We start from the raw sequence: 24,191 nt of genomic DNA on the forward strand, positions 1-24,191 counted from the left end.
GGATCTGGACCCATCTCCCCTGCAAGGGCCAGTCACCTTGTGACATATAGAACTGTAGGAATTGCTTTACCAGATCAGACCTGTGGTCCATCTAGAATAGTGTCCTGTTGCTGGCCAGTGCCAGATGCTTTAGAAATAAGTGCAAGAAATACTGCAGTAAGCAGTTATGGCATAGCCTACATATATAAAAAATGGTTTGCTAAATCACATCTGTTGGAGGTTGGATTATGCTGTGAATGAGGATTTGCATCCTTTCCAAAACTCTTGGGCTTTGGGGGTATATTTTTGTTTGTTTGGGTTTTTTTTGTTCAATATGTATCTGAGGCCAATTTGGAAGTTTAGTCAGGAAGTGTGGGCCAATGTGCTCTTTAGTGTACTGCTGATACCCCATCTCTATTTCTGTCTCATCCTATCTAGTCAATATTATTGAATGCTTTACCTAGTGTTTTAATAAAGAGAGAGCCTGGATGAGGACTAGCAGGTTGAAGCTCAGTCCAGATAAGACCAATGTGGTAGGCTGGGGAAAACATCTGGAAGATGTGGCAAGGCTTTAAGAAGGGTATATACTCACCATTTATTGTTAGAGTTCATATCTGGGGATATGTTTGCACCTGCAGCTGTTGTTGGACAAACATAGCAACAGTAAACCAGGACACTGTTTTCTTCTTTGATGGACCAAGAGATAGTGATTTTTTTTTTTTTTTGGATGGAGACCTTGACCCTGTAATACATGTCTCTGTCACCTCAAGGTTAGACTATTGCAATGCATTCCATAAGGGGTTATCTCTTAAATGATTCAAGAAAATGAAGTTGGTGTAGTAGGCAGGCTACTGCATTCTAAGCAGCCTAGCTTCTCATCATGGGCACATGACCCCAAATTGGCTGGGTGGAATTCAAGGTAGTGGTTTTGTTTTTGTATTTATAGAGCCCTAAATAGCTTTTATCCTGTCAGTTTGAAAGACCACCTCTCTTCCCATATCACACTGCTACATTTGCAATCCACAGAGCTCTAGCTAGAGCTCACTGGCTATATAAGATGGAGTTTTTGGCAGGGCATAAATCCTGGGCAGGTTTCTCAACTTTGGAATTCACTCCACCCACACCCAAGGTCCAAAATAGATTGATCTGATCTTTAGGGCACCCTGAAAGACTCATCTCATTACCCAAGCTATGGAGAAGGAAAGGCTGATACAGCTGGGTGTGGTGAGGTATTTTTTGCCTTTGAAATACCTAGCTGGTTATTTCTTATTCTGATTTTAGGGAAAACTGTTGGTTTTATCTTCATGTAACTATACTTTTATTTATGTCAGAGGCTCCCAGGGTAGGCTTTTTTTTTAGCTTATATTTGTAAATAAATAAGTAAGTTGACATAGGAATTCGTAGAAGCAGCTTTGGAACCAGGATAACAGCAGCACTATGAGTTTTGTGTGTGATTAAGCTGAGAATCTTCCCTTTGTGGATGAAATGCTATAGAGTATCCTGAAGTAGCTATATGTGGAGAGAGTGTGTGATGTCTCTTGCATATTTATAGATTGCAGAACAGGGAGATGCAAAGACTACATACTTAGAATAGTACACTTACTTTAAATGGTGAAAAGCAGAAGGCAAATTTTCAAATTAGAATGTGAGAATATAGCCATGTGACTCTCATTAACATTAATAGGAACTGCTTAGCTCAGTCTCTATGCACCACTTTGAAAATTTTCCGTAGGTGTCTCCCTATCAATATTTATGCAATCAGAGACAAAATGCACAATGAAGCAAAACCCCAAGATAGTGACATAACTACCACATTCACACAGAAGCAGAAAGCAAATTTGACTCGAAAAAGAGATACTTAAATACAAAAACCCGTAAAATAACTCACTTTTCAAAAATATAAAAAGAGAAAAATACTTTTCTTATTTATACTTCGAGTCACCTGAACCAGTCAACACTTGTAACAATAGAAGAAGTTATAGTTAAGGGTATGTAAAGAATGGCAGATGACCGTCTCAGTCAAGACGGTAGATACAAGGTCAGATCTCCAAGTATAATAAGACTGCTTCGCATTGCACTGGCCATACAAATCAGTCCCAAAGCTGGCTTAACCTGCTCTGAAGCTGCTCCATCTGGGGACTGGACCTTTGATCAAATAGCCCAAAGATCTGGGGAGCACAAAGTTGGGCTTAGAGCCCACATCTACAGTGTTCTCCAACACTGTTGTACATTAAAAAGTTGGGGTGCTAATGCTTAACCAAATCATGAATGGAGTTAACTTCATTAGTCACCATCTTTGCATTCAATGGCATAAACCCTAAAGCAGATGACTGACGTCTGATAGTCTAGTCACCAGAAGGGGAAAAATGCAAAATGAAGTCATAGTATACATCTGGAAATGATCATCATCTTTTGCCATCTTCTCCCTGCCCAACATGATAGGACTTGAGAGAATGAAGCCCTCAGAAAGAATTACCAATCTCAAGAGCATTGTATTACCCTCTTGGCCATCCTAAGATGGTCATCAAAGGGTGCTACAGCTGACTGGCAGATGAGTGACCTCCAGGGAGTATACAAGGGCTGTCTAGAAGCAATAGTACCTTAAAACCTTTCAAGTCAATGAGCCACCCTCTAGCTGCTCCCATATAGTGCTAAACAAATAGCTGTCTAAACATCTCCTACACCGAGAAACCTGGTCACATGCACCAATAATCTCCCGTCAAAATAGTATCCCTGGATTGTAGTCCAACACCAATTAGTTCCTCACTCCCATAGTTAGGATCTTTTCAATTTATCTTAACCTCTCTACCACCACCATCAGAATTCCATGATAAAAGACAACTGTTCAAAGACACTAAAAAGAATAAAACAGCTCAGTGTTTAACATATGTTCATAGCCCCAAACCTCCCGCACTGGAAGGTCCAGCAGATTTCACATGTAACCTCCCCCTCAAACCGTATCCCTGAATAGCATGCCAGTAGATCTCCTGGGTCTCCTCCCTACATGACCAAGGCGGCTTGCATCCCCTTCTAAACTGTCTGCCACTAAGGTTAGGATACTGGAATAATTTTAGGAGGAACCTAAAAGAGATGAGGAGAAATTTATAGCAGCCTAACCCTGGGGCAAGAAAAGTGATTTAAAAAAAAAAACCCTCACTGTCAAATACCAAGGTGTAGGCAATGCAGCCTTAGAGGGGAGAACTAAAGGTGGTGGTAGAGAATGTCAGTGTTGGAGGCAGAACCAGAACATTAGTCAGGAGACAAGCCCTGGACAGACTCAGGAGCCAGACTAGAACGCAAAGGCAGAACTGGAGTTGTGGTCAGGAGACAAGCCAATGATCAGACTCAGGAGTCTGAAGTTCAGAGGAAGGTGGGGACTAGGGCTGGAGCAGGAGACAGTATGGGTTGGAGCAAGGGTCAGTGCAGGAAGCAGGTCTGGTGCAGTCGTGGGGGTGCAATGCATTGAGCAGCTGTTGTTGGCTTAAATGGTGATCTGTTGGCCCTTCTGTCCAATCAGGGAGCACAGTCACTGGGCGAGTGTTTATTGTGTCCAACCAAGCATACTGAGTTGTGAGGTGACCATGACAGGAGTCAGTTGAGATTTTCTCTCCAGTGAAATTTAAATTAGACTTTTATCTCTTTCATTACTCAAGCCTTACAGAACAATGGTCCTAATCGTGTAGTGGTACTAGGTAAATATAGCAGCTCAGCATTAGCTCACATGCAATTGGATTTGGAATATCTCTTTATTGACGGAGAGAGTTGGCCAGTTCAGTGATGTTATAACCTACGATGGCATTTATCTAGGGACTACAATTATAGGAATAAATCATTCAGAATCTGTACTGATAGGTGTATTCCGCTCTGGATGTTGAGGTATTGCAATGTCTTTGGTGATTCAGAGCAGGAGAACTGAGACAGCCAACAAAAGAACACGTTAATATGAACTGCCTTTACTTTCTTCCATCCCCTCCTCCCACCTTCATCGGTAAAGTTCACAGGAGGGAAATGAGCTTCTCATAGTCAGCTCCACAGGACAGTCACCAAGGGGTGTGGGAATTGGTTCTCTAGTAGATACCATAACTTGATTAGGGCCCAGACACAGTGGTGTTGAACAACACATTGACTTTTCAGTAGGCACTATCTGAAAAGTAATTTCCTGAGCTAACAAGGAATTATGTAAATGGAGGAAAAATCAAATAAGAGGGTTGATCAAGATGGAATACATTAAACACTCTTGCATGATGTAGATAACAGGAAAAGATGATTTGGGTACATTTAGCAGAGTTGCACTAAGAAAGCCAATTGTTGTGATTACGGGCAGATGAGAGAAAATAAATTAATTCACCCAATAAATGTGTGTTTATTCTTCTGTATTTCCTCTTGGTTTGTATGTAGTCAAAATTGTATATGTTTCAGGGTAGAGCTGGTTGTAAAATGGAAAAACAAGTTTTGTGGGGAAAATTTGAAAAAAAAATCTGTTTTGACATGTACCCATTTTCCATTTTAAACAAAGTTTCCATGGTTTTTTATCGATACTTTATATTGAAATGTATATCAAAATCGTACTCTACTCTATTTCAAAGATTACTTTGATAAAAATGTGAAATCTTTTGCAAAAAATGGAAGATTTCAAAGAAGTCAATGATTTTGCACACGAAGTTCAGTTTTTTAAAAAAAAGGTCGATTTTTTTCAGGTTTTTTTGGGGTTTTTTTTTTTTTTTACAATTTCTGTTTAAAAAAAAAAAGTGCACTTCCAGGTTTAATAGAGAATAGATACAAATATTCTAAATGCTTAGACCTCAGACAAAGGGACCGATTATTCCACTATTACTAGTATTAAGAAGTACTTTACTGCACAAGTAGTTCATTTTAAATCATACACTCACTGTGAATGGAATGGTAGAATCAGGCCAAAAGAAAGAAATCTAAAAGTTGTAGCTAATTGAAAGGAGATCATGTTGTGTTGCTGCAGGTGTGTCTGCAAGTGTGACTGCTTCACAGATTGTGGCTGAAAAATACGCTAAGCACCCAAATACGCTAATTTCTGAACATGAAATTGTGGGAAAATCTGCTGAAGTGGAAAGATAAGCATTCCCCAACTACAAATTAAGGAAGATCAGACAGTATCCTTGACATATACACTCTGGGTGAAATCGTGGTTCCACTGAAGCCAATGGCAAAACTCCCTTTGAGTTCAATGGGACCAGGATTTCACCCTCTATTTCTCCCCATCTTAAACATAATTAGCAAAAATGTGTGGCAATGAATATGCAGATTCATGACATGATTTGTTTTTGTGTAAAACAAATGTTAAGATGCCTCAGGCTTTAAAATCATTAAGATGGATTATCATCTATGGCTTATACAAAGTACCGTTTTATTGCACTGAGCCCGTGTAATACCTGTTGTTTTCAGGTTTGCCCCAAATACCCCAGTTGGTTGGGCTGAACCCAGTGTTTTCTCACCAGCCTTCAGCACACACTAAATAGCTATGGTTTGGAAGCAAATTAGACGGATCTAAGACTGAGGCCACTCCATGCTGAAGCGTTTTGGGATGTTTGTTTTGTCCAGTGACTATGAGAAAATCTATTGCTTTCATTTTACATGTTTTGTTATCTGAAAAACTAGTTTGTAATTACCTAACACCATTAATCAAGTTATTAGTAGTTTGTTATAAAATTTTGTTTCTGATTATGACTGTCAGCTAACAGTCGATAATATAAGATGGATAATAGAATACACTTCATAAGTAATGTGTATTACTGTGGCCTCAACTCAGTATTTAGAGACCAGTGTTAATGTAAGGACTTCAAACTACATATTTAGAAGACCAAATGTGGTGGTGTTGTTTTGTTTGGTGTTTGTTTTTTTTTTGGTCAAACGGTTTAAAAAAAAAAAAAAGAGAGAGAGATATTCCAGACTTATTCATGTTTAAATTAGTCTTTGAAACTAGCTTTAAAATAGCTTGAATCCAGTTGCACATTTTACAGAGGAGAATAAAGACCCACATAATAAATTATTAATTGGGACTTCTTTCCTTGCTATGGACCTGATCCAAAGCCTGTTGAAGTGAATGGGATTCCTTTCATGGAGTTTTCTCTGCCTTGGATCAGGTCCTATGTTAGTGGAAAAACAGGTTCTGCCTGTCCTCCACCCCCAACTATGGTCACCTTGGGTTTCAATAATAAACGGTGGCTTATGGCTATTAACTCCTACATTAGGGGCACATCCTCAGTATCATACCTACTATGCAAAGAGCATACTTAACAAATTAAGCATCTCCTCAACTGAGCCACACTTATATGGTTATATTATACAGGTACAGGCATTTATAAGGTCTGAATGTTGTCATGTACATTATTATTATTTATTATTTTATATAAGTCCCCAGTGATCTCACCACATGTATTTTCCTGTTTATTTACTGTTAAAATGATGCTCTGTTTATGTGCCATTTGAGTTTTCAACTATTTTGAGGGAAGACTTATTGGTATTACAGGCTTAATTAACTGACATAAGTAAAGTTATGCACATGCTTAAGTTTTGCAAGATCAGGGCCAGAGCTTGAAATTTTTGCCCATATCTTTAAATGATTCAATAAGATGTTAAGGTTAAAGATTTAGCAAATCAAGACTTTGGAAGTACTCTCTGAAATCAATATGATTCTTTTCCCCCAGTGGATTTCTGAACCAATACAAAACTCTGGATCAGGGCCTGTAAGGGTACATCTACGTTGTAGCTGGGTGCGACCCCCCAATCCAAGTAGCCAGACACAAACTAGCAGGGCTTGAATTAGCATGCTAAAAATAGCATTGTGGATGTTGTGGCTCAGGCTGCAGCTCAGGCTCTTAAGCCTAGGAGGTGTAGGGTGGGCTTGAGAGTCCAAGCTGCAATATCCATAGTGCTATTTTTGGTGCACCAGCAGGAATCTATCTGCCCCAACTAGGCCGCTCACTCCTGACTGCAGTATAGACATACTCTGAAACAGCAAGTCATTTTTTCTTAGTGAATTAATGGGACATGTTTTTACTGTGTAGTAACCTTTGGCTATTTTTTTAATTTGCTGTTGTGCTTTTCAGGTAATTTTATGGTCTGTGACACCAGTTCAGATTTGAGGAAACCAGGGTATTGGCAGGCAGCAGCAAGTCCAAATGTCATGCAGAGATCCTGCAATCTGATCCATGCGGGTGGACTGTTATGCCTGCACATGCTCCCATTGAAGTCAATGGGGCTCTGCGAGGGTTTGCCCATGTGGGTCAGGTCGCAGGTTTGGGGCCTACCTCTTGCAGCTTCTGAACTGCTGTAAATATTCACAGCATTGCCTACAGGAGTGTCTGATATACCTATAATATGTGCACAACTGAAATGTACTGTGCAGTGCATACATGTTTCAGCGGCTAAAGGTGAAAGAACGATTTTACCATTTGCAGACTTTTCTGTGTGTCAGATTATATTCAGAAATCTTTGATCAGCCCAGAATTATTTTATAACAGATTAAAATGTACTACAGTGTAAGTACTTTATTTACTTATGAAGACATAAATAAATAAACAAAAACTCCATAAGTCATCAGTTTTGGTGGCACATTTTTTATAAAGGTCCTGGTATACATGGAATACTATTTTGCATACAGTATTGTTAAGTACAGCAACTTTCTGGAAAAAACTGATTCCACAAAAGGAGGGTCCAATGCAAATTGGTCTTCTTTCAATACAGGGTCTAAGAGCTGTATTAATTATTTGATCTGTTTGTGGGATTTCGAATGTGAAGACATTTATAGTGTTCTCTTAATTAAATCTATGTGAAAAGTTTTAAGTAAGAAAAATACCTGCAGATGTACATCATGGGCGGGGTAGAAGGGATCCTATTACTGTTACTCAGGGTACTGTGATAGCACCTAGAGAGCACAGGCCCCTCTCTGTTAGGCTTCAGACACACATAATAAAAAGATGGTCCATGTTTGTTCTGATTTTCCCCTTTTCTTCTGAACTAAGGTATTATTTGCATGTGCTAAATAGTTCTTGAACCTCCTGTTGACTTCAAAATAATTTGTTATGCCTAAGAATCCTCATCAGATGTCTCCATTCTGGGTTTTTTTTATTTGTTTTACCTTTCCCGACCCAGCAGGAGAAACCGTTCATCTCTGGCTGGCTGGGAAAGGAAGAAAAAGTGAACAGCTCTCCCATAAGGCCACAACTAATTGGAGCTCTATGGATCAGCCAGCAAGGGCATCATGATCGCTGTATCATGAGTATCCTCTCCCTCAAACAGGCTGACATCTCTGTTATTTGTTTTTCCAGTGACAAGAGATAATTACTTGATTTGCAGTCAGTCTGTATCAGTACAGTTAGAGTTTTGGTTGGATATGTAAAAATATACCTTTTTTATTCATTATTTTTTGCTTACCCTTCTTATTAGTCCAAAAACTATTGAAGAGAAAATAAACCAGGGTGTCAAATATGCTTTAAGCCACCTGCTACCTAATTGTACACAATATATCTAACTCCGGTTTTGCCACTTCTAAAGAATATTGGAAAATGTGAACATAACAATCCTCACTGAATGAAAAACATTAGACCGAGAGTTTCTGTATCGACCACATTTTAAAAAAAAAAATAGACGCAATTCTTATCACAAATGCACCCTATATACAAATATAGCTATCAAAATCTAGCATTTGCAAATCAAAATACTGTATAATAGTTAAAATTTAGCAATGGAATTTAACTCTCTTTTCTCAGCCAAGCTGATTTGGATATCTAGGCTTCAAATTCTTTGTATGTATTGACCCACTGTGTTTATAGTCACATTTCTTGTTTCCCCTGACCATATTGACTACCTGTAACAATTTTTCCATTATTAACTATTCTGTAAACAATGGGTTGTTTATGGTCAATTTTATACACCCAAAGACAGATCCTCAGCAGATGTAAATTGGCATAGTTCTATTGACTTCAGTGGAGCTATAACAGTTTACATCAGTTGAGGATCAAGTCATCCATTTCCTTTTTTTCTTTTCTGCCCATGAAACTCTGAAATAATAATTTAGCAACAGTGTTGGCCTATGTGATGCATTCTGCTAACATAAGAATTTTTATATCCAGATATTTACAAGACGAACTTAAGACAAATTTTCAAAAGGGAGGCCTAACTTCTGTGAGTGAATTTCAGAAGTAAATCTGAGTATTTGGACCTCTGACTACTTGATTATGGGAACAAATTAAATAGTTGGAAGGGCAAGTACTCGGGGGAATGCCTGCAAAAAAGGAAGCTGAACCTTGGCCTTTGAGAATTTAGCCCTATATTCTTATGGGTCCATCCTGAAGTCTTCGGGCCTGTCTCCCCTGGAAGTCAGTGGGAACTTGGGATGAGAGAGCAACTACAGAGTGCCCCCTATGATATTTGCTCTGCTGCTCCTAACTCTAAAAGAGTCCTGGCATCTTTTGTGTTCATGGAATGACAATATAGATTTTCTTGATCTATAACTGAAATGATCACAGTGGCTCAGGAATTAGACATCTCTTAAAGGAGCTCTGTTTTCAGGCAGGAAGTGTAGATTGAAACACATCAAAAATAATGTGCTTAATTTTTTTTTTTAAATTATTAGCACCCTGAAAGTATGCAATGACTAAAAAGAGTTTAAGCTTTGTTTAAATTTAGGCTGCAAGAGGTGCCTCTTGTAAGTATTAAGATAAACAAACTGAAGCTGTTGTTTTCATTAGCATGTAACACAGAGTCCAGTTTCCTTACCTCACATAACACTAAAGTAAAGTTCAGTGGCAGAAAGCAACTTGATCTCCTGCAAGTATGAGTCTAGATAAACTATAGTACGGAAAAAAAAAATCCAGATTGTATACCTATTGACATTGCTTAATAAAAACATCTAGAATACTGGTGCTTCTGGGTGTGTTTCCAATAGCAATGTGATTACAGTGCTGTATGGATTAAGTTACAATCCTTTGAATTCTGACCTTCAGTCTAAAACAGCTTTAGAGGTTACTCTTTTTCCGATTTGTGAGATTGCAGCAAAAAAAGAGTTAGTGCTGCTGGAAGGAAGCAGGAGGAGGTGGGGGAGGGGACTTTGAAGCCATATGAAAGGTTTTCCTCTGCAGTTGCTTTGTAACAACAAATATAGCAGCCCGATGCTAAGTGATTATACAAAGTTCCAAAATCTAGTATGCAGCTATTGGGATTTCTGTGAATATAATTACAACTGAGACCCAATGGGAGAAAGATTGGACCCTTGGCAAACAAATGAATGTGCGTGATGTAATTACTAGTAAAGATCAAAGCAAATCACTAGGGTTGATTGCAATTAAACAATTCAATGGGGAAACAATTGATGAAAGTGTGAAAATAGTTGTCCATGTAATGATTATTTTAATTTAGACTTGCACTTTTTCCTTTTCATTACAAGGCCCAAAGCATTGAATATTTATGAACTTCACTTTTAGAAGACACTTCACCATTCCTGTACGTCAAAAGAAAAATACTTGTGGATGATTGAGTATTTGAAGGTTGAGGACATATATATTTGTTATATTCAACTAACCCAAGGTTTGTGATTTAGAAAGTTATGAACAAACTTACAGTGTGTGTTTTATGAATAATTGTAAGTCTTTTCGTAACTATTTTGTCAGATTTGAGCTTGGGCATTTAATTCTCACTATTCCTCTTAGATGCTTAATTTTTTAAAATTCAGCAGCAAACTCACCTTTTATTAGTTTTAGTCTTGTGTGTCATTGGTCAAAAAATTATGCAGACGCTTACAAATAACCAAGATACAGTAATTACCCACTACTCCATCTACTGTTGAACAGTGACTTTACCACTGCTAGAAGGAAAAGAATATATGGCACAAAGTTAGGAAATAATAACAAAATGGGATTCACATCAAATAAACTCATAATTTCTGTGGTTAGTTGACATGCATATTGTTCTTGCAGAATTTAAAAATTATGAGTTGGTTTGTAATTCAGAACTGAAAAACAAACAGTGCTTTTCCAGCTCCTGTTACGCCTTATGGGAGGTGCTCACAAAACTGGTTTTGTGCACGTTACCGGAAAAATGGTTAGATAAAGGACAATCCAGTGTTACTGAGATGGCGTATGTTTTACAGTGTACTGAATTTATGTAGCTGGCAAAGTTATTGCACTGAGCAAACTGGTAATGATATTGCTACTTCCATCTTATATGAGGTATCGATAAGTCAAAGATGAGGAGTAGTTCTTGGAGAATTAACTACCTAAAAGCTGGAAATTTGCAAAATCATATCTTTATATTGTTTACAGTGGCCAATTAATCATAATATCAGATAACAGCTGATTACTCTATAAGTTAAAACGCAGTCTCTAAGTTATGTTTCATTCTTATAACTAAACATTGTTAGGAACTGTTGATTATAACTTATATAAATCTACACAGTTCATCATTAGTGTATTTGATGACTTGCTTGTTATAACAAATTATCTATAACTCTTTATAATGACTGGTGATTATATTACTGTTTTTGAAAATATTCTGTTTTTTGATGCTGAGATAGCATAAAGACAGTTATGTAAATCATTAAAAATAGTGTTAGCAGTTCCCAGTTTGCTCTTTCCATTTAGGCCCCCATTCTACAAACACTGCATAGCTTTATCCAGGAGCAGTCCGATAGATTTCGGTGTGACTGCCCATGTGAATAAAGTTACTCACATGCTTAAGTGTTTGCCAGATTGAGGCTTTAATATTAAAGGGAAAGGTTCTCAAAAGTACCTAAGTGGCTTAGGAGCACATATCCCATAGAATTTCAATTGGATTTCTGCTCCCAAGTCACTTAGGCACTTCTGAAAATCCCACCTTAAAAGGTATTGAACTTTGAAGGACCTGCTTACCATTTAAATAATGTTCAGAAATTCAATTAGCTAGATGTAATATTCTTAAAATAAAGGATATTGTCCTTAGTGGAGTTGTTATAGCATCCTGCTGGGAATCTCTGAATTAGGAGTAAGGTCTTGATCCCGCAGCTTGGGCCAGTAGCATGTCATGGCAATAGCCTGCTCAACTGTCAGGGAAGTGGTGTCATTGCTGACTAGAGTATCCACTTAAGAACATTCGATGGATCGCAACTATTAGTGGTTTAATATGAAAGCCAAAAATGTGTTTTCCGTGCAGAGACTGCTGAGAGAGGAGAGTGATAGATTTGGGGAAATGTGGAGTAAGAAAAACTACAGGAAATCTCTATATATAGTATTACAGATATTTAAAATGTACTGTCACGTTTAAACAAACAAGACAAACCCCAAACAAACTTTTTTTGATTTTCTACTGGAATACCATATATATCTATATTATACTATATCTATATCTAGATATATACACACTTCTGTCTGTCTTCTTACTGTACCTCTTGTTTAGTGAAACCTTCAAACATATATACTCAGTGCATGCCTAGAAGAGCAAATGATAGACATAATCTACCATTATGAGGGTAAAAAAGAAAGTGCACATCACACAATTTTTTTGTTCATGTATTTTTAGATGAAAAATAGTGAACCCTCAAGATAACTGCTATCAAATTAGATTTGGAATACAGAAAGTATGCATTCCTTCTGCAGAAAGTCTGTGGATTACATGACTTTATAGTCATTTTACAATCTATAAGTATCTCAGAGTCACAGAAATTAATGGACTAGTTTAAAAAATTGTATTTAATTTAATGTAGCCATTGGTATATCTTTTGACTAATAACTACAGTCAGCAGTTTGCATGTTTAATGATTATGCATTATACCTTAATTCATCATTACACATATTAGGTAACTCTTGAAAGAACATAATTCAATATTAATAATTTATTAATCAAGCCCTGTCCTTCCTAATCTTAGTGATATTTTTCAGAAGTAATTGTTTGAATGGATGACTTCTGCCACTGTTTTTCTCTGCTTGTAATCACCAAAGACTTTCTATTTTTGATCAACTCAGTAGCATGAAACACTAAGAGCTCCCATCAAACATTGCAAACTTCTACTACACCTAGGCATTTATCTAGGCAACAGCTGTTATGTGTAAAATAAAACTTGTTTGGAGACATAGGAAAGATATTGTCTATTTGAGGGGATTCAAATGTTATATTAATGTTGTTGTAGGGAGTCCAAAAATGAACTTAATTCAGTAATAAAATAATCTTAGAATGTATTTTATTTTTGTTTTCAAACTAAAAAATATACAGGTAGTCATCTTGTGCATCTGTTTAATGTTTATGTAGAACTTTTTATGTGGAGACAAATATTGAAATACTTAATACCACTGTTCTGCATCATGATCTTCTATCTTTATCTAGTCAATGTTTGTAATATGCCTGTCACTGCAATATATGTAAATGCCCCCAAATTACTGTTCCAAGTCAGCCCAGTTTTACTTGTGTTAAAACCAATGGGAGGACTTGTGGAGCAAGGAATTATTTAATGCAAGTGAGGGTGATGGAACTACTTCCTATGAGCTTATCTTACACTTAATATGGTATATTATAAAGAGTCCAGTTTTCATTTCTTATAAATCCTTGGATGGCGATTGGGTATACAAGGAATACAGAATAAAGACAAATTCAGACCTGGTGTAAATATATGCAACGGTAATGAAAGTCTGTTCCAAATTCAGCAATAATGTAAACAATTATATAATTTGCTGGTGGAGTGCAAGTGGTAAATAGCATAACCTGTGCTGATTGGGAATTCGGTGACATGAGTGTTCAAACCAAGGTGGTGAATCAAGGAACACAGCTAAGAGGAGGCTGTAAGGTAAAGCAGAATCCTGCTTTGTGTATGTGAAATGCATAATCTGGCCTTTTATAGCTATATAGGATGAGCTCATCAGCTAGTATAAATCAGCATATTCTTACTGATGTCAATGAAGCTATGCTGATTTAAACCATCTGAGGATCTGGCCCATAGTCTCAATATAATAAGTTAATAGTTTAGATCATAACATGAAATAATTATATTGACTATCTGATCTCTGAAGACTAGACTTCAGCATAAAGAACTTTAAATAACAGTTTAATAATTATTTGAACAAAGAGAACCCTATTTTATCTACCAGCCTCCTCTTTGTTGCTTTATTGTATATGAAACTGTTGTGTTTAAATAGGTCCAATTACCATATTATCTTCTACTGCCAACATGAATGCTACGGAACATGTTAAAATATTCAGAATAGATTTTTTTTCCTGCAGTGCTAAGGGCCCTTTTTCTGACCATCTTATACCTGACTGTAGCTCACCCCATGTCTGCCACCACTGTATTAGTCTGTGTGTGTCTGGGTTTTTTGAATACAGATATAGGACACACTCCTGAAATTCTTATTCAGGCACTTCCATTAAGGACTGATCCCTTAGTCATACAAATACAAAATTAAACCATAGAGGATATATCTGTTTCAGTAAGCAAAAGTTTCAAAATGGCAACGTTTATTTCATATAACTGTGTATTTGATTTGAAAAAGTAAAATGAAATGTGTTTATATGGCAATAATCTACATTACTAGGAGTCTTGAGTGTTACTTATATGTTTAAACTATTTTTGTCTTTACATAGCAAGTTCTGGATTTTGGTTGGTTGGTTGGTTGGTTTGTTTGTTAAAAAGGGATATTGAGTAATGTTTTAAAATGTTAGATAATACATAACAACATGTTTCAGTTTTGAAATTTCTCCAAAATAACTCAGGCCTTCATTCTGCAAAAGCATGTATATAATTTTGCTCATGTAAGTAGATGGAACTCCTGAAAGGAGTAAAGTTGAGCATGTTTTTTTTTTTTTAAAGTGTTAGGATTGGCTAGAGGGTTTTTTTTGTTTTTTTTTAACGATGTAATTAACACTTATATATGCCACACTAGTAAGGACTTTAAACTAAACACTTTTTGAAATAGGCTGAGATTCCACAGAACAATTACTGTTTATTTGTATTTCATTCTCTTATTTAATTTTACCGGACAAAACTGGATATTTCTATGATAATGTATTTGTATTTCTTTTACAGCTTAATATAAAACATTATAAGCAGTATTTTTAGCATGCGAAACATTATGTGAGTATAAAGAAGTAAACTAATTCAAAGTTTATGCTGGCTACATGGACAGGCCCAATAGAAATCTGCTTATTTTGACCTGAGCTCCCATATATGGTATATGACTATCCCGAGATTGCTTTTCTGCACTAAACAAAATGCAACCCTAGGTGTGTTTGCAGCTTCAGGTCGTCTTGTAGCTTTGGCAAAACGGTTTGCTTTCCTGAGGTGCTTTCTCCAGAAAATGTCACTTACTTGGATATGATAGCCAGAAGATTTTTTTCATCTGGAAGTATTGCTTTCATTAGTTAAATTAAGGTAAGGCTATGTTACCAGTATAGTATATAACAACAAATTTTGTCAATGAAAAACATTTTAAATCTGTTTATTCTGGATAAGGCTAAATTTTATTTAATACATTAGAATTGGGCATAGTCTCAAGTATTTCTATTGCAAATAATCAGACTGGTTTTTTCATCATACTTTGATTATTTTTGCTCTAAAAGTATGGAAAATATAAGAGTTAAGCTAACTGAAAAATATTTTATAGAAGAACAGAATCATCAAAAAAAACCTTGTCAAAATTTAGTTACTACATATTATATATTCAATGCTTTACACTTAATTTATGTATTTTTTATTTTTAATAGGCTGCTTTCAATGGTGAATAAACAAAAATGCAATAATATTAACTTAAGACATCTGAAATGAGTTTATATTAAAATACATTTTACATTAAATTATTGAAATACAAGATTAGTGAGATCTAAACTTTATATATTTCAGTGTTTAATTGATGTGACATCTAACTGTTTAACTATATAGGTGTACGTTTCATTTAATTGGAAATGGCCATTCCACATTTTTGAAAAAATTAAAACATTAATACTGATAATTGAGTACTAATACTTTAAAATACAAGTCAAACACCTTGTAAACTCAGTTCTGATTGTTTTGAGACATACAGGTATTTCACATGTATCTGCATGTTATGCACTGTTAGAAGGTTCCAGACATTGTGTTATATAGCTTAACATTGCATTGGGCAGACTTCAATGTGAAAAAGGTTGTACAGTATGAGCAGACATTTTCTTTACCAGGTAATCTTTGAATTTGTAACATTTATTATCAAATATCTATCAGAACTGCATGTCTACACTTATATTTTGTGTGCTTTGGTGTTTCTGTGAATATCCTTGTTTAGCTTCACTTTTTGAGGAAATGTGTGTTTAATTCCAGCTTTTCTATTTGTTGTGGCTTTTCTTTAAACCTAGCTAAATGAATACGGGCACATTTAAACTGAGTTAATTTTTTTAAAATATATTACTGAACAAAAAAAAAGAACTCACTGCTTTTTCTAGTGAGAAGCAGAAAAAGATGGAAAAGAACTCTTGTGTAATTGCCACCAAAGGATATGAATGGCTAGCTGGGGGAGAAAGAGACACTGCTTGTTGACAGAGCGCTTGAGCTCTGTTCTTCACCCACAGCAGCTGTTTATTCGGATATCATAGGCTCCTTCATTTACATACTAAATTTTTCTATAGCAGCAAGGTTGAGTCAGGCAGCACAGGGCTCATTTCAATTGTTACTTTTAAACCAATAAGGTTCGGACAGGAGAATAGCTGTGGTTTGCATTACAAAAACAAAACAAAAAGCCCCGAGGCTACATGGGCAGACCTACAAGACTGAGCAAACAAATAGAAGGCATGAAGATTCTGCTGTTTCTTTGTCTACGGCTCTCAGATATTATCTGCTGCTGTTCAGTGGGGGGAACAGCCCATTCCTCAAAGCTGTTACTAAACAGAACAGTGGGAGCTGATGGTTCAGAGTTTGGTGCTAGACACAAACTCCCCAGTGCCACTTCCGACTCTAAGTCTTCCTGTGAAAGTCCACTTGGTGGTTTTTCTTTCTGGAAAACTTGCTCCCCCACCCCACCCCACCCCCGACGCTTTTGCAGGCAGAGCCTGCAGCAGCAATCACACAAGATTTTGCTCTGAGCTTGGGTTTGCCCTCCAGAGACGCTTCACTTCTGTTCTCGTGTTCGAGTGAGAGCTACTAAAAACCAGGGCAGTCGGCAACAGAGCTGAGCACAATACTTTACCCAGGAATAAAGCTATGTGAGGAATGGTGGTTTAAGTCAGAGAACGTGAAGGGAGCTCATAAAACTGGTGGATACAGCAGATCCAATCACTGTAAGTACAAACCGGCTGTTTTAAAAATTGCATGGAGTGACAACAGCTGTCCTGTGATGCAAAGAAGGAAGATAACACTAGGTCTTTTCTGTTGAAGCTTAAAAAAAAAAAACAAAAAAAAAACCCCAACCTCATGAAATGGCCTAATTGCAAAACAATGTGTACTTTCCCAAGTACTTCAGCAACTTTGTATGAGATCTCATCTATAAGTACGTTCTCCATTTCATGATTAGGTTAATACCTAATTATAAATCAACAGTTTTAACAGTTAATTTTCACTATGTTTTAGGCTTGGGTTTGTAGGCTTCCCTCAAAGCAGATGATGTTACATGGCTCTATTTATTGTATTCAGTCAGAGTTTTGTTCCTCCTATTTGATTTCGTGCAGTATTAATGGTTCATTGAAAATAAATAACACGATGATAAGTTGATGGGGGGAGAGTATATACAATCTATGGACCTGTGAAGAAGAGGTGCAAGAGCATGAGAAAATAATGAAGAAATTTGGAGGAAGAATGCATTACAGAGATCTTGACAGTACTTTCTGAAGCAGGAAATCCTTTTGCTTAATATGTTTAAATTTTCCAAACACCAGGCAAAAGATTCAGTTCTGCAAAGGAGAACTTTTAGAGAAGACAGAATAAACATCTATACAGCTAAAATATATGACGTTTATTGACATTTTATGTGGCTCATTTAGAACTAAGAACTTAGAATCCGGAAGTTAAAGCTCTTTAAAGTATCAATAAATTTTACATCTTGCTTTTGAGCAATCAAGACTCACAAAAGATTCACAAGTATGTATTTCTTAAGGTGTTTTTTACAAACATCAATAAAATGGATGGCTGCTGTAGTAAAAGACTTATTCTATAAAAGTAGAGGTGTCACTGACTTTAAAATCATTCCTTAGATGCAGATATATTTCAATGAAGAGACAAGCAGGAAAACTAACAAAATTTAAGAATTGATAAAACTTGTATGGAACTTTTTAATGCTGTTTGTCTCTTAAATAATTAAAAAGACAATGTTGACAGGAAGTTTTTTAAAATACTGTTTTCTGTGTAGTCAGAATTTTTTAGCCCCAGTCATACTTTTCAGAATAAGTATTATTTACAGTTTCTTACTGAAATTGCTTGTGCAGAGTATTTGAGATAATTAAGGGTGTATAAATGTGTATATATGTACATACATACACACTCACAAGTCATGGAGTTCCTTACTGTTTTATTACTAAAGCCCACTATTGAGCAGCCGTAGTCTTTTAAACCTGAAAAATCTGTGTGGTGACAGACACAGAAACCTAACTGAGCCACTCTTCACCTTCTGGAGCACACAGCATAAGAATGCGCAACTCCAAAAGCAAAGTTATCATTTTCTAAGTTTTGATAGATACAAAATATTTTGTAAGAACCAAAAAATGCTTTGAAGACCAGAAAGCTCATGGTTCATTTTAAAATTTCTGTATGTATTAGAAGTATTGACACGAAGTGGTACTTGTTTCCTAAAGAGAATAATACTGTTCACATTTCAGTCAGATGTCAAAATATTTCATTTGTAAGTGTTGAAAATAGGTAAATGAAAGGTAGTATTTTTTAAAAAATAAACTAGTATTTAAAAATTAGAGAGCTGTGATCATTTGCTTCTGTTCTGAAAATTATTCTTTTTAATCTCGTCTTTGAAGTAAGTACTTGAATTAAAAAGAAACATGACTTCCTCATATATTCTGTATATTGGTAGGATTACAAGAAGAGTGAAAGTGTAATGAAAGAGTTTGCCAGTTTCTGAGGTGACTTTTTTCTCTAGTATGTTTTTCCTTTAATTTCTTCACATTTACCTTTGAAATCATTACATTTATTTGTGAATGGAAAATGTTTTCAAAGAGAAAAAGAATGCTGTTTTGAAAAAATATGTATAGTTTATGCTGTTAAAACTGACAATATTTTCCTATGAAGAAATATTCTGATTAGAAAATTGCCATTGTCTTTGAAATTTTTGGGTAGAGTAGAACTGTGGTTGAAAAAAACTAGCTCATATGCCAGCTATATTTATTTGGATAAGCTTAGTTTTTTCACTTTGAAAATTTATTTTCAGCTGGAAAAAATGTTTTAAATTATAGTCATTTAATAAAAATTGCTTCTAGCAAGCAAAAAAAGTCTGTGGAAAACCCATAATTTAGACAAGTACCTACATTTTATTTGCTCTGTGCTGCCGAGATTTAGAATCCCTTCCCATTTACAGTTTACTTTTCACAGAACATTATTAACTTTTTGGCTTCATATATGATCTTCTGTCAGATGCTTTTGATTTGTAATTTAGCGAAGTATAATAAACAGTGCAAAAGTCATGAATTTTCCTCCGCATCCTGAGCTCTGTGGTAGGGAAAATGTGATAAAATGTGTACCTTAAGTCTTGTTTGGTGATCTCTCAAAGCAAGTTTGCCTTCTGGAAATAATTTCTGGGGTTGAAGAGCATGGTATTAACAGATTTAATGTGGCTATTCAGTGGATTGGTGGAGTACTATGTGAGGTTTAACAAAATGAGAGAGACAAATTGAACATCAACAAAACCTACATCTGTGAAGAATTATAAATTTAATTAGTAAAAAAGGCAAACTTAAAATACCTCATTAAGTAATCAGAATTTGATGTTACTGGTTTAAGATTCTTAAATGGGTGAATTTTAAGTAGCTGTGATATCAATGTCCTTTCTTTTCCTTGTCATATATAATACAGTCCCAGAATCTGTGGTCCATGTTAAAGATGAAGAGGTGAAAGTTACTTAAAATAATTAAATTATAAATAGTAATAACTTGTGATGCATTTTGAAGAATCTATATGTCATTTATCATTTTAGGCAATTTTAGTCTAATCAGGATGCAGAGTATAAGTGAGCGACAGCAAAAAAACCCTTTCATTGTGTATTTTTTTATGTGCCCCCTTGAATGGACTCTTAAGGCCAAAACATTTTTTCCCTTTGCTTAAAGGAGAAATTTGTTTAATTATTGAGCTACTAGAATGTATTTTAAAACTTCATTTATCTAGAAGCCTCATGGCAAAGGTGGGCAATCATATAAGAGTGAGCCAGCGCCACCCAGAAATGTGTTTTTCTCCCTCGTCATCATAAGTTTGTTTCTTTACTACATTGTAATTTTGTACCACACATAAAAAACTGAAAGCATGTGAAGTGTAGCATTTTGTAAACTGTAACTAATTTCACTCACATCTGTGTCTAATTGTTGTCTGCATTCGCATTCTTGAGAGTAGATTTATTTTTCCTGGACCACTGTGTGGATTCAGCTGACCAGCCTAAGTGAGGATTAGTTGTTTTAAAGTTATTTTGATTAAAGAGCCATTTTTAAATATGGTAACGAACAACACATGGTTTAAATAATCCTTGAGACACAAAGAAATATATCTGAAGTATGCCTAATGAAAATGAAGATCCTGGATATGAACTTTATGATTTGTGAGAGTGTAGAAGAACATATAAGGTATATATTTAATTTTCTAGGCTACATCTAGTTGAAAAACATACAGGCAAGTTGTTCTTTCCCCACACTAACTGAATCAAAGTTTTGTTGTTTTTTTTTAATAAAAACTATTATTTTGTGAGTAACTACATTTTTGTTAATTTTTATTTTGGAATTAAAATTGTTAGGATAAAATGCATTTCAGAAGTTGATAAAGTAATAATAATATTAAAAATATACTTTGGAGACTATGCCATTTAGTTTTTATATATATAATATATATCTTTTAAAAAGAAAATATTTTTTCTTTTGTTCATCTGAGACGTATTTTAAATGACCTTCCACATTACTAAGCAGAGATAGCTCTTAAAACAAAGTTAGTTCTCACCTATAATTTATTCCAGGTGTATAGAAGTACCAGTAGAGGAACATATCCTTAAGGCATTCTGCTGCAGTTTCTGGGGTTAAGAGTAAAAATGTTTCCATCTTACATCTGACTATTTTTCTTTTTCTTACTTTAAAAAAAAAAAAAGTATGGAGTAGCTGCTGCAAACACACATCTGATATTTCAGTTTGATTTGGCTTGGTAAAAAGCATTGAAAAGCACGCTATGCAATACTTTAAATACACAGTTATAAAAAGATTGAAGTTTTTCTCTATGCATTATTGCATGCTTCTTGACATCACTTGTAAAGTTATACGTTGCCTGGCTACCTCTAGCAGTAGTTTACTCTTGCTGAAGTAGTAATTCTGTCTGTGATTAAAAATAACAAAAACTACACACACATAAAGTGAGATTTGCTTGGATGATTTTTATGGCACTTAAAATGCCTCATCTCTCTTGTTTCTTTGTTCTGTGATCATCTAAGAGATGTCAGTTCAGGTTGAATGGAAATGCACATGAAAGATTCTGAATGTAGACATTTAGACATTATATACCTTTGCTGGAGAAGTTTGTTTCTGCAGTCAAGCCAACAGCCTATCTTCACCTGCGAGTTATCACCTGCTGGTAATTGTGACTGGTTTTAGAGAAAAGTTTACTATCTAAGGCAATCCATTAAGTGATGTCCAGCAGAATCCACATTCATAAAGTTTTTCTGATCACATCAGATGAAAATATACTAGTCAGCTGGGGTTTGGAAATGATTGTTTTTACTAAACTGGGAAGACTGCTAATTGGTTTCCACTGTAAAATCCAAGCTCCCTTCTGAATCTCAGGATGACCAAAAGCAAATAGTGGGAGGTTCACGCCAGTTACATTTTTAACAAGAGAACTATAGAGTCTTTTCAAGTTTGGTATCTGAAATTCTTACAGATAGTTAGAAACCTTACAAATAGAACTCTGTCATGCAGAAGTGTGTTTTCTTCTGCATTTTAATCTGTTTTATTTTGCAATATGGTGACATCTTTTAGAAAACTAATTGGCACTGTTTAGAGATGGACATGGTTTTCAGATAGTTGCACCAAGTTGTTGGTCATAAATGATTTTCAGCTCTACGTAGCAGATGTACTTCCCATTTTAAGAAAATATCTGATCTAATGAATGTTAAATGACAGACAGATGAGGAAGAAAACCAACATGATAAGGTTAAGAAACTGTTGAGTTAAAGAGTGGGAGGGAGATATATTTCAACCAGTGATAACAAAAGATGAAAGATCTTCTGAGGATGCTGAGCTTTTACTGCTTGAGCTACTTCTGTACAACATGTTCCCTGCATTAACACCTACCTTTTTCCAGACACCTCTTTCTAGCTACCTTTTAGCAAGGCTGCTTTGCATGTTGATTGGGGGAGGGGTAATCCAGTTTGCAGCTGTCATAGGCCGGTGATGAATCACTATCCCGTCATTTGGCTGCCTTCCCCCTGACATGGGGAGGAGGGGGATAGACCTGCAGGAGGAAACAACAGTTGAGACTTCAATTTAAAGACAATATGCCTTTCACTGTTGCAGTATTCTCCTTTTCTTTTGGTTAAAGGACAGTATTGTCATCCGCAGTAATATCCTTGTTTAGATTAAGGTTTGATGTTAAAGCAGACTAATAAAGGCTTCTATTTCTTTCCTGGGTTTGCAGGTGCAAAAATCCCAAAGCAGTTCAGATGTTGCTGTTTTCTAAAGCTGCAGGTAAGGATATGACTGATATTTGGCCTCTCTATGGCAAGTACTGCTTAGAAGCACGGTTGTTTACTTCAGGTAAAAGTAAACGTTTATTATTATTTTCCACTTTAAACTGAATAATAGTACATCAATGCTTGGAGATTTCTGACGTGAATAAATACAGTAAAGTCTGTAAGCTATGAATAAATTCGGTTCTGCACTAAAATATTTTTCATTTAAATGGTAGAGAATCTCTTGCTTCTTGAAAACAAAACAAAAACCACCGTAGAACTGTAGCTGGGCTTTCAAAATGTGTGGCTGTGCTTTGCTAGGGGGAGTTAAGGTGAAACAATGCATTCAAGGCTGCCGCAATATAATCTCATTGTAGGCATGAAAAATCATATGGGTAAAACAACATTTGTGTTTAAGACTATTTACACTTCCACTATGGAAGGAAAAAGAGAAGTTTTTTTGTTTTTTAAATAAATACTAAAAAGTGCCTTCAGTATATAATTTTTTAAAGTGGAAACAGTCCCAGGTTCAAATGCATGCGTAGAAAAGTAAACGATACGAATTTTCTATCAGGAGAGACTATTTAGAAAAAGTTGAGTCATTAGCATTTATCATAAGATTTTGGAACAATGGAAACTAAAGCAATGTATACTTTGTTTACAAACTTAACAAATGCAAGCTGAGAAAATTGTAACTGTGATCATGGCCAGAGGCCTGTTTTCCTTTTTATGAAACTGTTAATTGTTGAATTGAAGATATTTCTGTGGAATTTAGCTGTTTGTCTACTGCATAAATGTTGATTTTTGTTTGTTTGTTTGTTTGTTTTTGCATTGAATCTGAATTGTTTTTGTTTCATTTTGACTAACTGACAGCTGCGGTACTGCAGAGTATTAAGGCATACTGACGCCTGTATGGATTCACTGTAGGTTGCCTTATCCCTTTTCAATTGGGCACACTTTATGTAATCCACAGAGCAAACAAGGGAGCAGACATAATAGTGTTTTAATGCTGCATTTGTTTCAACGGAAACAGAGGAACAATTAAGTAGTTTGCCAGAGTAAACACATACATCAAGAATATCTCATTCCCTGTCACTAGACTATAGGTTTCAACAATTGCTTCAAGTGTTTTATTTGGTTTGGAGGCCCATTAAATTCCAATTGGGTGGTAAATTTTGAGAAAGCACAGTTTTATCTTATTGCTAAGGGAATGGTTTTTTTTATACATTGATGAAACTGCCCATTACACATAATTTAAAAAGTGTAAGGTGATAGGAATCTCCTAGATATAGTTTCCTATATTTATATTTTATTGTGTTAAGGGTTACAATATTAGAGATGACTGTTTCTCATGAGTTGAATATATGGAGTGACAACGCAAGAGTTAACACTTTTATGATG

The 24,191-nt window shown here is 35.6% G+C and overlaps 1 protein-coding gene across 15 annotated transcripts in view; it reads left to right on the forward strand.

Moving 5' to 3' along the window:
• The window catches only part of EYA1 (EYA transcriptional coactivator and phosphatase 1), a 231,237-nt gene that overhangs the window by 90,604 nt on the left and 116,442 nt on the right, over positions 1 to 24,191 (forward strand). For 11 of the 15 annotated variants that reach the window (XM_073330859.1, XM_073330852.1, XM_073330861.1 and 8 more), the window contains 2 exons: positions 10,400 to 10,539; positions 22,757 to 22,806. The gene's annotated coding sequence lies outside the window, so the exon portion shown is untranslated. Of the gene's footprint in view, positions 1 to 10,399; positions 10,540 to 17,061; positions 17,218 to 22,756; positions 22,807 to 24,191 lie in introns of those variants that run through there. The other 4 variants (XM_073330856.1, XM_073330857.1, XM_073330853.1 and 1 more) reach the window with 3 other exon arrangements.

The sequence above is a fragment of the Lepidochelys kempii genome, chromosome 2 (genome assembly GCF_965140265.1).
Source record: "Lepidochelys kempii isolate rLepKem1 chromosome 2, rLepKem1.hap2, whole genome shotgun sequence".
Classification (NCBI taxonomy): domain Eukaryota; kingdom Metazoa; phylum Chordata; order Testudines; family Cheloniidae; genus Lepidochelys; species Lepidochelys kempii.